Source organism: Mus caroli, chromosome X (genome assembly GCF_900094665.2).
Source record: "Mus caroli chromosome X, CAROLI_EIJ_v1.1, whole genome shotgun sequence".
Lineage (NCBI taxonomy): Eukaryota > Metazoa > Chordata > Mammalia > Rodentia > Muridae > Mus > Mus caroli.
In genome coordinates this window covers 132,684,379-132,692,706 of record NC_034589.1, presented here as the reverse complement: position 1 = coordinate 132,692,706, position 8,328 = coordinate 132,684,379, and the positions used below count along the sequence as shown (strand labels likewise).

The following is an 8,328-nucleotide window of genomic DNA, read 5'->3' as shown; positions in this document are numbered from 1 at the left end:
TGTGGGTAGCTGGCGAGTGTCAGCTGACCCTGCACCCTAGCTACCCCGGCGCTTTTCTGACCGGAGAGGCTTGTCAAAATATGGAAAGTTTTTATTTAAAGTGATATGTTCGGATATCAAGTTGACAAGGAGTGGAGTTCTTGAGGATGATGTCAATTATCAACCAGACAAGATTTGACTCATCTGGGAGACAGGCCTCTGGGCATGCCTGTGTGCGCTTTCCTGATTAAAGTTAATAGGGGTGCTATGATCCACCCACTCATTTTGTGTGGTATCAATATCTTTGCATGGCAGAGCTTAAGAAATTTAACAGGGGATATTTAGAGTTAGGGATATGATGTTCCCTTTTCTGTTTGGACTCATGATAATATGAGCCATAATGCTTTCTATAGGGCTAGCTAGTCCCAGTGGCTCTCTCCATTTAGGACTCTGACACAAAAATTTACTAGGTGTCCTGTATATAAAAGTAATACGTTTATTTAAAATTATCTGACTAATGGATTATGACTAACTATGCATCAAAGTAACAGCTGGCTCTTATAAATAAATAAAAAGGCCAATGATCTCTGTCCCCACAGGTAATTTGATTTGAATCTGTGGCTTACCACCTTAATCCAGACCCTATGGGTTCCCTTGTCCTTCACCTCCGAGAATGATTGGCCCTATTTAATTATCTTATTGTTGGCCAGTTTCTGCTCCTTTATAAAAACCAAGATTTGAAAGTAACTAAAAGAAATGGGAGAGTAAAGAGAATAAGGTAACCCCATCTTGTCCCAACTCCAGTTCATGGTTGCTTAGATAATTCTTAGTCCTCTACCCCCCAACAGCCATGTTTGCCTTAGCAACATATTTGAGATTTCAATGACTCTGATCATGGTCCAAATGTATTAACCCAAATAATTAATATTTATACAAACCAAATATAAACTAAAATAACTGAAAATGGTATACATCAAAATTGACATACTGTGTCTGAGATAACTACTGTGTTCTGCCCCAAAACATGTGGCAAGGTTATTATGAGTTGTCTAACATTGATGCAATTGTGGGATTTTGCTTTTAAAAATGCTGTACCTGGGGGCTGATGAGATGGCTTAGTGGTTAAGAGTGCTGACTGCTCTTCCAAAGGTCCCGAGTTCAAATCCCAGCAACCACATGGTGGCTCACAACCATCTGTAATGAAATCTGATGCCCTCTTCTGGAGTATCTGAGGACAGCTACAGTGTACTTACATATAATAAATAAATAAATCTTAAGAAAAAAAAAAGCTGTACCCACCCCAAACAAATACTTTCAAATGAATGTTCCTCCCTGGAGAAGCTGCAGCCTGTCAGCATTGCTCAGGAGTCTGTGAACTGCAAGATCCAGTCTGGGAAGGTGGTCGTGTGCATCAAGCCTACCTGCCCCTACTGCAGAAAGACCCAAGAAATCCTCAGTCTTTCAAACAAGGTCTTCTGGCATTTGTGGACATCACAGCCACTAACAACACCAACACGATTCAAGATTATTTACAACTGTAGTGAGAACAGGTCCTCGGGGCTTCATAGGTAAAGACAGCATAGGCAGATGCAGCGATCTCATCTCCATGCGACAGAATGGGGAGCTGATGACTCGGCTGAAGCAGATTGGAGCTCTGCAGTTATAAAAGGGGTGTTAGGCAGAGCCCAGGCTGACACAGCCATCCAGCCATGCTGATGGCCAGTGCCCCTGAGAGTTGATGTGCATCGCAGAGGATGTCAGTATTTCCGATGAGTGGGATTTTCAACAAAGCGGCCCTTATTCTTCTTTTCCTCAGTGCTAAAAATTGTTGCAGTTTGCCTCTATCCATGGGGCCGAGAAGCTTAACAGACTACACTGGTTTGATTACCCATTCTTCATGTGCCAAAATGTCTCTACCTCTAAGCCCATGTTTTCCAATCCAGTTGATATAAGTCTCCAGTGCATCTGTTGCTGGTTTTCTGCTATTGCTCGTCAGCTGAAGTCATTTTGCAGAAGTGCATTTTCTAGAGAATTATTGAATCAATGGATATTGAGAATTTGTTTGAGTCACACCTAGGTCTCTTTCTCCCTCATGCATGCACCCTTCCCACTTCTGCATTCACTGTGCTCAGCCAATGCTCTCAACCTCGTCTTCCCACAACCCACAGAAGTCCACACTTGTATGAAGATGCTGTTCGAAAAATCAGATGAAGGACTTTAGCTTAGTTGGTCCTCACTGAGGCCATATTAACATAGGTTGGCAGAACAAATGGTGCATTCAGCTCTGTCTGTAAAGGTGATTAATTGCCCAGAAAAATCCCAAGCAACTGTGTGTTGATCCGAGTTAGCGTACTAGCAAAATCAAATTTGAAATACAAAATTGCAGAACTCTCCTTCCAAGAATGTCTGTGAAAGAAGTTGATTCTGAAACATTGTCCTAAATAATTTCTTCCATTCACACTTTGGCATTTTGCTTTGTTGTCTTGCTATGATGTTTAATTATCATGGAACTGTAGGTCACTTCTCTGGTCTCCAGTGAGAAGGACTCATCACTAATAATGATGTATCTGTAGATGGCTAAAATGAAATAAAATAAATACTGTACCCTTGAGCCTTGTTAACAAAAGACTCTGAGGCATTCACCTGCTCTTGGTCACTGGCCAAAATGAAAGGACTCATACTCCTTTAAAAATTAATTTATTCTCTCATATATTATATCCCAACCAGTTTCCCCTCATTTCCTCTTCCCCTTACCTCCTCCATCTCGTCCACTTCCTTCCTCCCCATCTGCTTCTCTGTTTCCCTTCAGAATAGGGCAGGCCTCCCAGGGATAGCAATCAAAATGGCATATCAACTTGCAATAAGATTAGGTACCTCCTTTCATATTAAGTCTGGACGAGGCAACCCAGTAGGAAGACAAAGGTCCCCAAAGCAGGCAAAAGCAGGGTTCATACTCATAATTGGTTTAATTAATGTGGTGGTCTATATCTTTCTTGAGTGGATCATTTCATGGGCTGCCTAAAAACAGAAATTAGATAAGCATTAGAGTTTTTCCTTTGCTTTCTGATTGAAGATGTGACAAGCTGCCTTAGGCCTTATGAGTAATCCATCATGGTGGACAGTACTCATGAGCTATGAGCCAAAATAGCTTTTGTTGCTTTTGTCAAGGGTTTTGTTACAGCAATGAGTAAAGTAGCCAATACCAATGGGAAATGGGTAGTAGGGATTGAAAACAGATAGAACAAAGAGTTGATGGGTGCAGCTGGGGATATAGCTCTGTTGACAGAGTGATTCTTTAGCATTCACAAAGCCCTGGATTGATACCTAGTACTACATAAGACTTTTATAGTGGCACATATCTGTCATCTTAGCAAGTGAGAGGTGGAAAGAGGAGGATCAGAAGTTCAAGGCTGTTTTAAGGGTTACAAAGAGAATTCAAGGCCAACATGAACTATATAAGACTGTTTCAATAGAGCAAAGCAAAACTATAACAGTTGATGGAACCTTGTGCTGAGAGGTTTGAGAAGACCTGATTCAAAAATTATACAACACACAGACAGACAGACAGACAGACACACACACACAAACACACACAGAAATATCACATGGTACCCTCATTAAATATATACAATTTATATTTTATGTATTTATTTTAAAAATTAAATTTAAGGAAATTACACATTAGAGAGTATAGAATGTTCACTTTGAAAAGATGTAGAAACACCTCTTCTTCTTAGACAGGAAGGCAAAAAGTAGATATGACAGAACTGTAGATTGTTTCCTTTTTAAATACCCAGCTGACATCATTTCTGCTAGGTTCTTTATTTTTCTTCCTTGATCCTAAGGCTCTGCTGGCGTGCGACTTGGAAAGAGGAAGTGAGCAATGTCTGGCAGTGTCCATTTGTAGCATGACTCACAAACACACCAGCAGAGTTGTTTCCAATTATGAAGGCAGCTAAATCAAAATTAGAGAAGCAGCAGCCTCATCTGGCAGCCTGCATCAAAAGCAGTTTCTTCAACCAGCTAGATGCTTAGGCTTAGAGGCTTGTTCCTCGTAATCAATTTGCAGTTTCTTCCTTCACGTCGTCCAGCGGTTTCTGAGAATTACCTAATATTCCTCAGCAAACTAAGTTTGATTTCCAAATTAGCTAGAATGGGTTGTTTTGTCTGCTTGCCTTTCTACTTGTCTGCCTATCTGTCTTGTTTGTTTGAGACAAGGTCTACAGTCTAGGATATATTTAAAAAAAACAGAAGAATACAAAATTCTTAACATATAGAAATATTCAAATAGACACACATGAAGGCCAGAGGCCAACTTTAGCTGTCTTTTTGCACACTGCCTAATTTTTTGACACATTTTTTTCTTTTTCTTTTTTTGGTTTTTCAAGAGAGAGTTTCTCTGTTTAGCCCTGACTGTCCTGGAACTCATTTTGTAGACCAGTCTGGCCTCCAACTTGGAGAGAGCCACCTGCCTTTGCCCCCTGAATGTTGGTATGCCTCACCACTGCCTGTTAAGACAGTTTCCCTTTTTAAACTCAGAACCCACTGATTTATCTAGATGGGTTGGCCAGAAACTCTCTGGTATTCCTTCAGTCTCCACATCTTCATGGCCACCATGCCCAGTTTTTAATGTGGTTACTGGAGATCTGAACTCGGGTCCTCACACTTGTGAGCAAGTACTTTACACACTGAGCCATCTTCCCAGAATTCTTTTTTTTTTTAAATCTTGAGAAGCTTACAGAAATAGAAAGGAAAGTCATTTAACATTTCTTTAGTCAACTCAGTGCAGTTTGCACCTGATCATGAATTATACAGAAACGTAAGTGTTGATCTACCATACCCCTAGAAGTTTCCTGAGAATACCAGACATTTCAAAAAACTACATCAGCAAGAAAGCAATTCTTCTCTTGCCAGGTGTCCTTATCAGAGTGACATCATCTTTAAACCCTGCGTGGCAATCCCTGATGCAATGCCGTGATGCCCAGGGAAGACAGGACAACCTGGAAGTCCAGCTACTTCCTTAAGATCATTCAATTTTTGGATGTTTATGCAAAATGCTTCATTGTAGGAATGGACAATGTGGGCTCCAGGCAGATGCAGCAGATCCCCATGTCCCTCCGATGGGCAAGAGCACCATGATGCGCAAGGCCATCAGGGGCCACCTGGAGAACAACCCGGCTCTGGAGAAATTGTTGCATCACATCCGGGGGAACGTGGGCATTGTGTTCACCAAGGAGGACCTCACTGAGATTAGGGATATGCTGCTGGCCAACAAGGTATGAGCTGCTGCTTGAGCTGGTGCCATTGCCCCATGTGAGGTCACCGTGCCAGCTCAGAACACTGGACTGGGGCCTGAGAAGTCCTCTTTGTACTAAGCTTTAGGCACCACCACTAAAATCTCCAGAGCCACATTGGAATTCTGAGTGATGTGAAGCTGATTAAACACTGGAGACAAGGTGGGAGCCAGTGAAGCCACACTGCTGAACACGCTGAACATCCCCCCTTCTCCTTCGGGCTGATCATCCAGCAGGTGTTTGACAATGGCAGGCAGCATTTATAACCTGGAAGTGCTGGACATGACAGAGCAGACCCTGCACTCTTGCTTCCTAGGGTGTGTGCAATGTATGCAGCATCTGTCTGCACATTGGGTACCTGACTGTTGCCCCAGTGCTACACTCCATCATCGATGGATATAAGCAGGTCCTGGCTTTGTCTGTAGAGACTAAGTACACATCCCCACTTGCCGAAAAGGTCAAGGCCTTCCTGGCTGATCCATCTGCGTTTGCGACTGCGGCCACCACTACTGCTCCTGCTGCCTCTGCAGACCCAGTCAAGGCTGAAGCTAAGGAAGAGTCTGCTGAATCAGAAGAGGATGTGTCACTTTGACTAATCCCCCCTAAGCAACCGACTCAGCCAGCTTCGTTTGAGAAAGGTGAAAATAAAGGGTTATGTCTCTTTAAAAAAAGAATGCAATTCTTCAAAAAATAATTATCCTTGCTTTAATGGCACTTTCTGGTGATATGTGATTCATTATAGTTGCTATTTTTTCAGAGTTTCCAGATGAATCCTGTGACTTCTGCCCTTTCCTCTTTTCAACTACTTCCTGCTCTTTCAAGAGTCTCTTTCATTCTGAATTGTCAACTCTTTTACTGCTAAATGGATGAAATGTCACCTTTATTTATATGCTATGCAAATGGAAGTGAAAAAAAATCTTAAGGCCACATCTGTGAAAAGAGCATAGGAATCATTAGAGAATCACTTAGTATGCACTTAAGGACATACATTCCAGATGGTGAAACATTAGGGCGATGGTTCTCAACCTGTGGGTCGCGACCTTTTGGCAGCAAATAACCCTCTTACTGGAGTAGCCTAAGACCATCAGAAAACACAGATATTTACATTATGATTCATAACTCATTATGATTCAAAATTGTGGTTATGAAGTATCAACAAAAGGAATTTTATAGTTGGGATCACCACAACATAAAGAACTATAGTAAAGGGTTGCAGCTTTAGGAAGGTTCAGAACCACTGCATTAGGGGCTTGCATAGTTTGGTGAGTTTTAATTACAGTTTATTTATCCTATGTATGTATGTATGTGTGTATGTATGTATGTATGTATGTATGTATGTATATGTGTGTGTGTTCATGTGTGCTTCTGCATGTATTCTATGGCACATGTATGAGTGTCAGAGGAAATGTTTTAATTTGATGAACTTGTGGAGTGGAACATTAGCACTGTTATTTATTAAGATCTCAACGTGTTCTCAACACCATATGTGCATTTCCATCAAAATACAGAAACTTCATCTCTTCAGTCCCTCGAGGCTGAAAATTACAGGAATTTTAGTAAAGTTCATTTTCAGGAAAAAGGCTGAAGCAATTCTCTTTGCGTACACAGATATAGTTTTCTATTTCTGTAGTCTGACATCATCATTTTCTTGAGGAGCTTTTCTAAAACCCCAAGAAGAAGCCAGCAGGTGCTAATTTCTTAAATATCTGCAATTTTTCTTGCTTCTTGTTTTAAATTGTGACATACATGTGCACCTTCAGGAAGTATACTATAGTAGGTTGATGGTGCATTGCAAAGTGTAATGATCTGATTGGAGTTATGAGCTCTTCCATCTCTTCAGAGTCAGGTCATCTGATGAGAAGCCAGTGACTTACTCACTAAACCCTGTTGCCAGTCCTAGAAAATGCTCTTCAAGGTTGGCGATGATGATTTTATAGTCCTTGTGCCTTTTCAACTACTTTTGGAATAGTAGAACTGGGTTATATGGTGCTATATAAGCTACCTATGTCCATGAAAAATGATGTGTCCCTCTAAGACTTAATTGCTTTATAAAATCAGAGGTCATAAAGAGTAGTCATGCATGTACCTTTCAGCCTAGAAACTCTGCCTATTTATTCATCTTATTATTAAGATGACACATATTATTAAGTCAATTGTTTTAAATTAATGAACAGACTGAAAAAAAGATAGAGAAATGTACAAATGCAAATGATAAAATGAAGAAAACCTGGGAAAGTCCATTTTTATTACACTGCTCATGTGGCAATTCTTTATAATTTATTTTCTGAAAGCACTTCTGCTGTTATTTAAATTATGTATTGCATGCTCTTACTAAAACTTACTTAAGGTATTCTGAAATAATTTTTTGGGGGGTTTCAAGACAGGGTTTCTCTGTATAGCCCTGGCTGTCCTGGAACTCACTCTGTAGAACAGGCTGGCTTTAAACTCAGAGATCCACCTGCCTCTGCCTCCCATGTGCTGGGATTAAAGGAGTGCGCCACCACTGCCCGGCCAGAAATAATTGTTGATCATCTACGATAAGGACTGTTGTAGACACTGGGTACACAGTGGTTAAGTGTCAAAACTGTTTGGACTGCTGAAAAGATTCAAAACACATTTCAAGTAAAGGACTGCTCGAGGCACTTTATAATTGTATTTGGTGCTATCTTGACTATAACAGCTCCTCAGGTAATGGTTTTGCCATAGTTTTGGTTTAAATAGAATCTTTGTACAGGAGATCTATGCTTTCCAAGCATGTTGATTTGCTTTATAATCTTATTTTAGAAATATTTATTTTATGCATGCAGGTAATTTTCTGGCATACATATCTATATACCACATGCATGTCTGGTGTCCACAGAGGCCAGAAGAGTGTATTAGATCTCTAGGAACTGGAGTCATGGATGGTTGTGATCTGCCATGTAGGTGCCATGTAGGTGCTGGGAACTGAACCCAGTTCTTTTTTTCTTTTTCTTTTTATTAGATATTTTCTTTATATACATTTCAAATGCTATCCCGAGAGTTCCCTATACCCCCCTCCCGCCCTGCTCCCCTA

At 40.8% G+C, this 8,328-nt stretch overlaps 2 pseudogenes; both read left to right on the top strand.

Moving 5' to 3' along the window:
• Positions 1 to 1,645, top strand: part of LOC110286410 — an 8,786-nt pseudogene extending 7,141 nt beyond the window's left edge.
• A 3,311-nt stretch (positions 1,646 to 4,956) lies between these two features.
• LOC110286409 lies at positions 4,957 to 5,865 on the top strand (annotated as a pseudogene).
• The last annotated feature ends 2,463 nt before the right edge of the window (positions 5,866 to 8,328 follow it).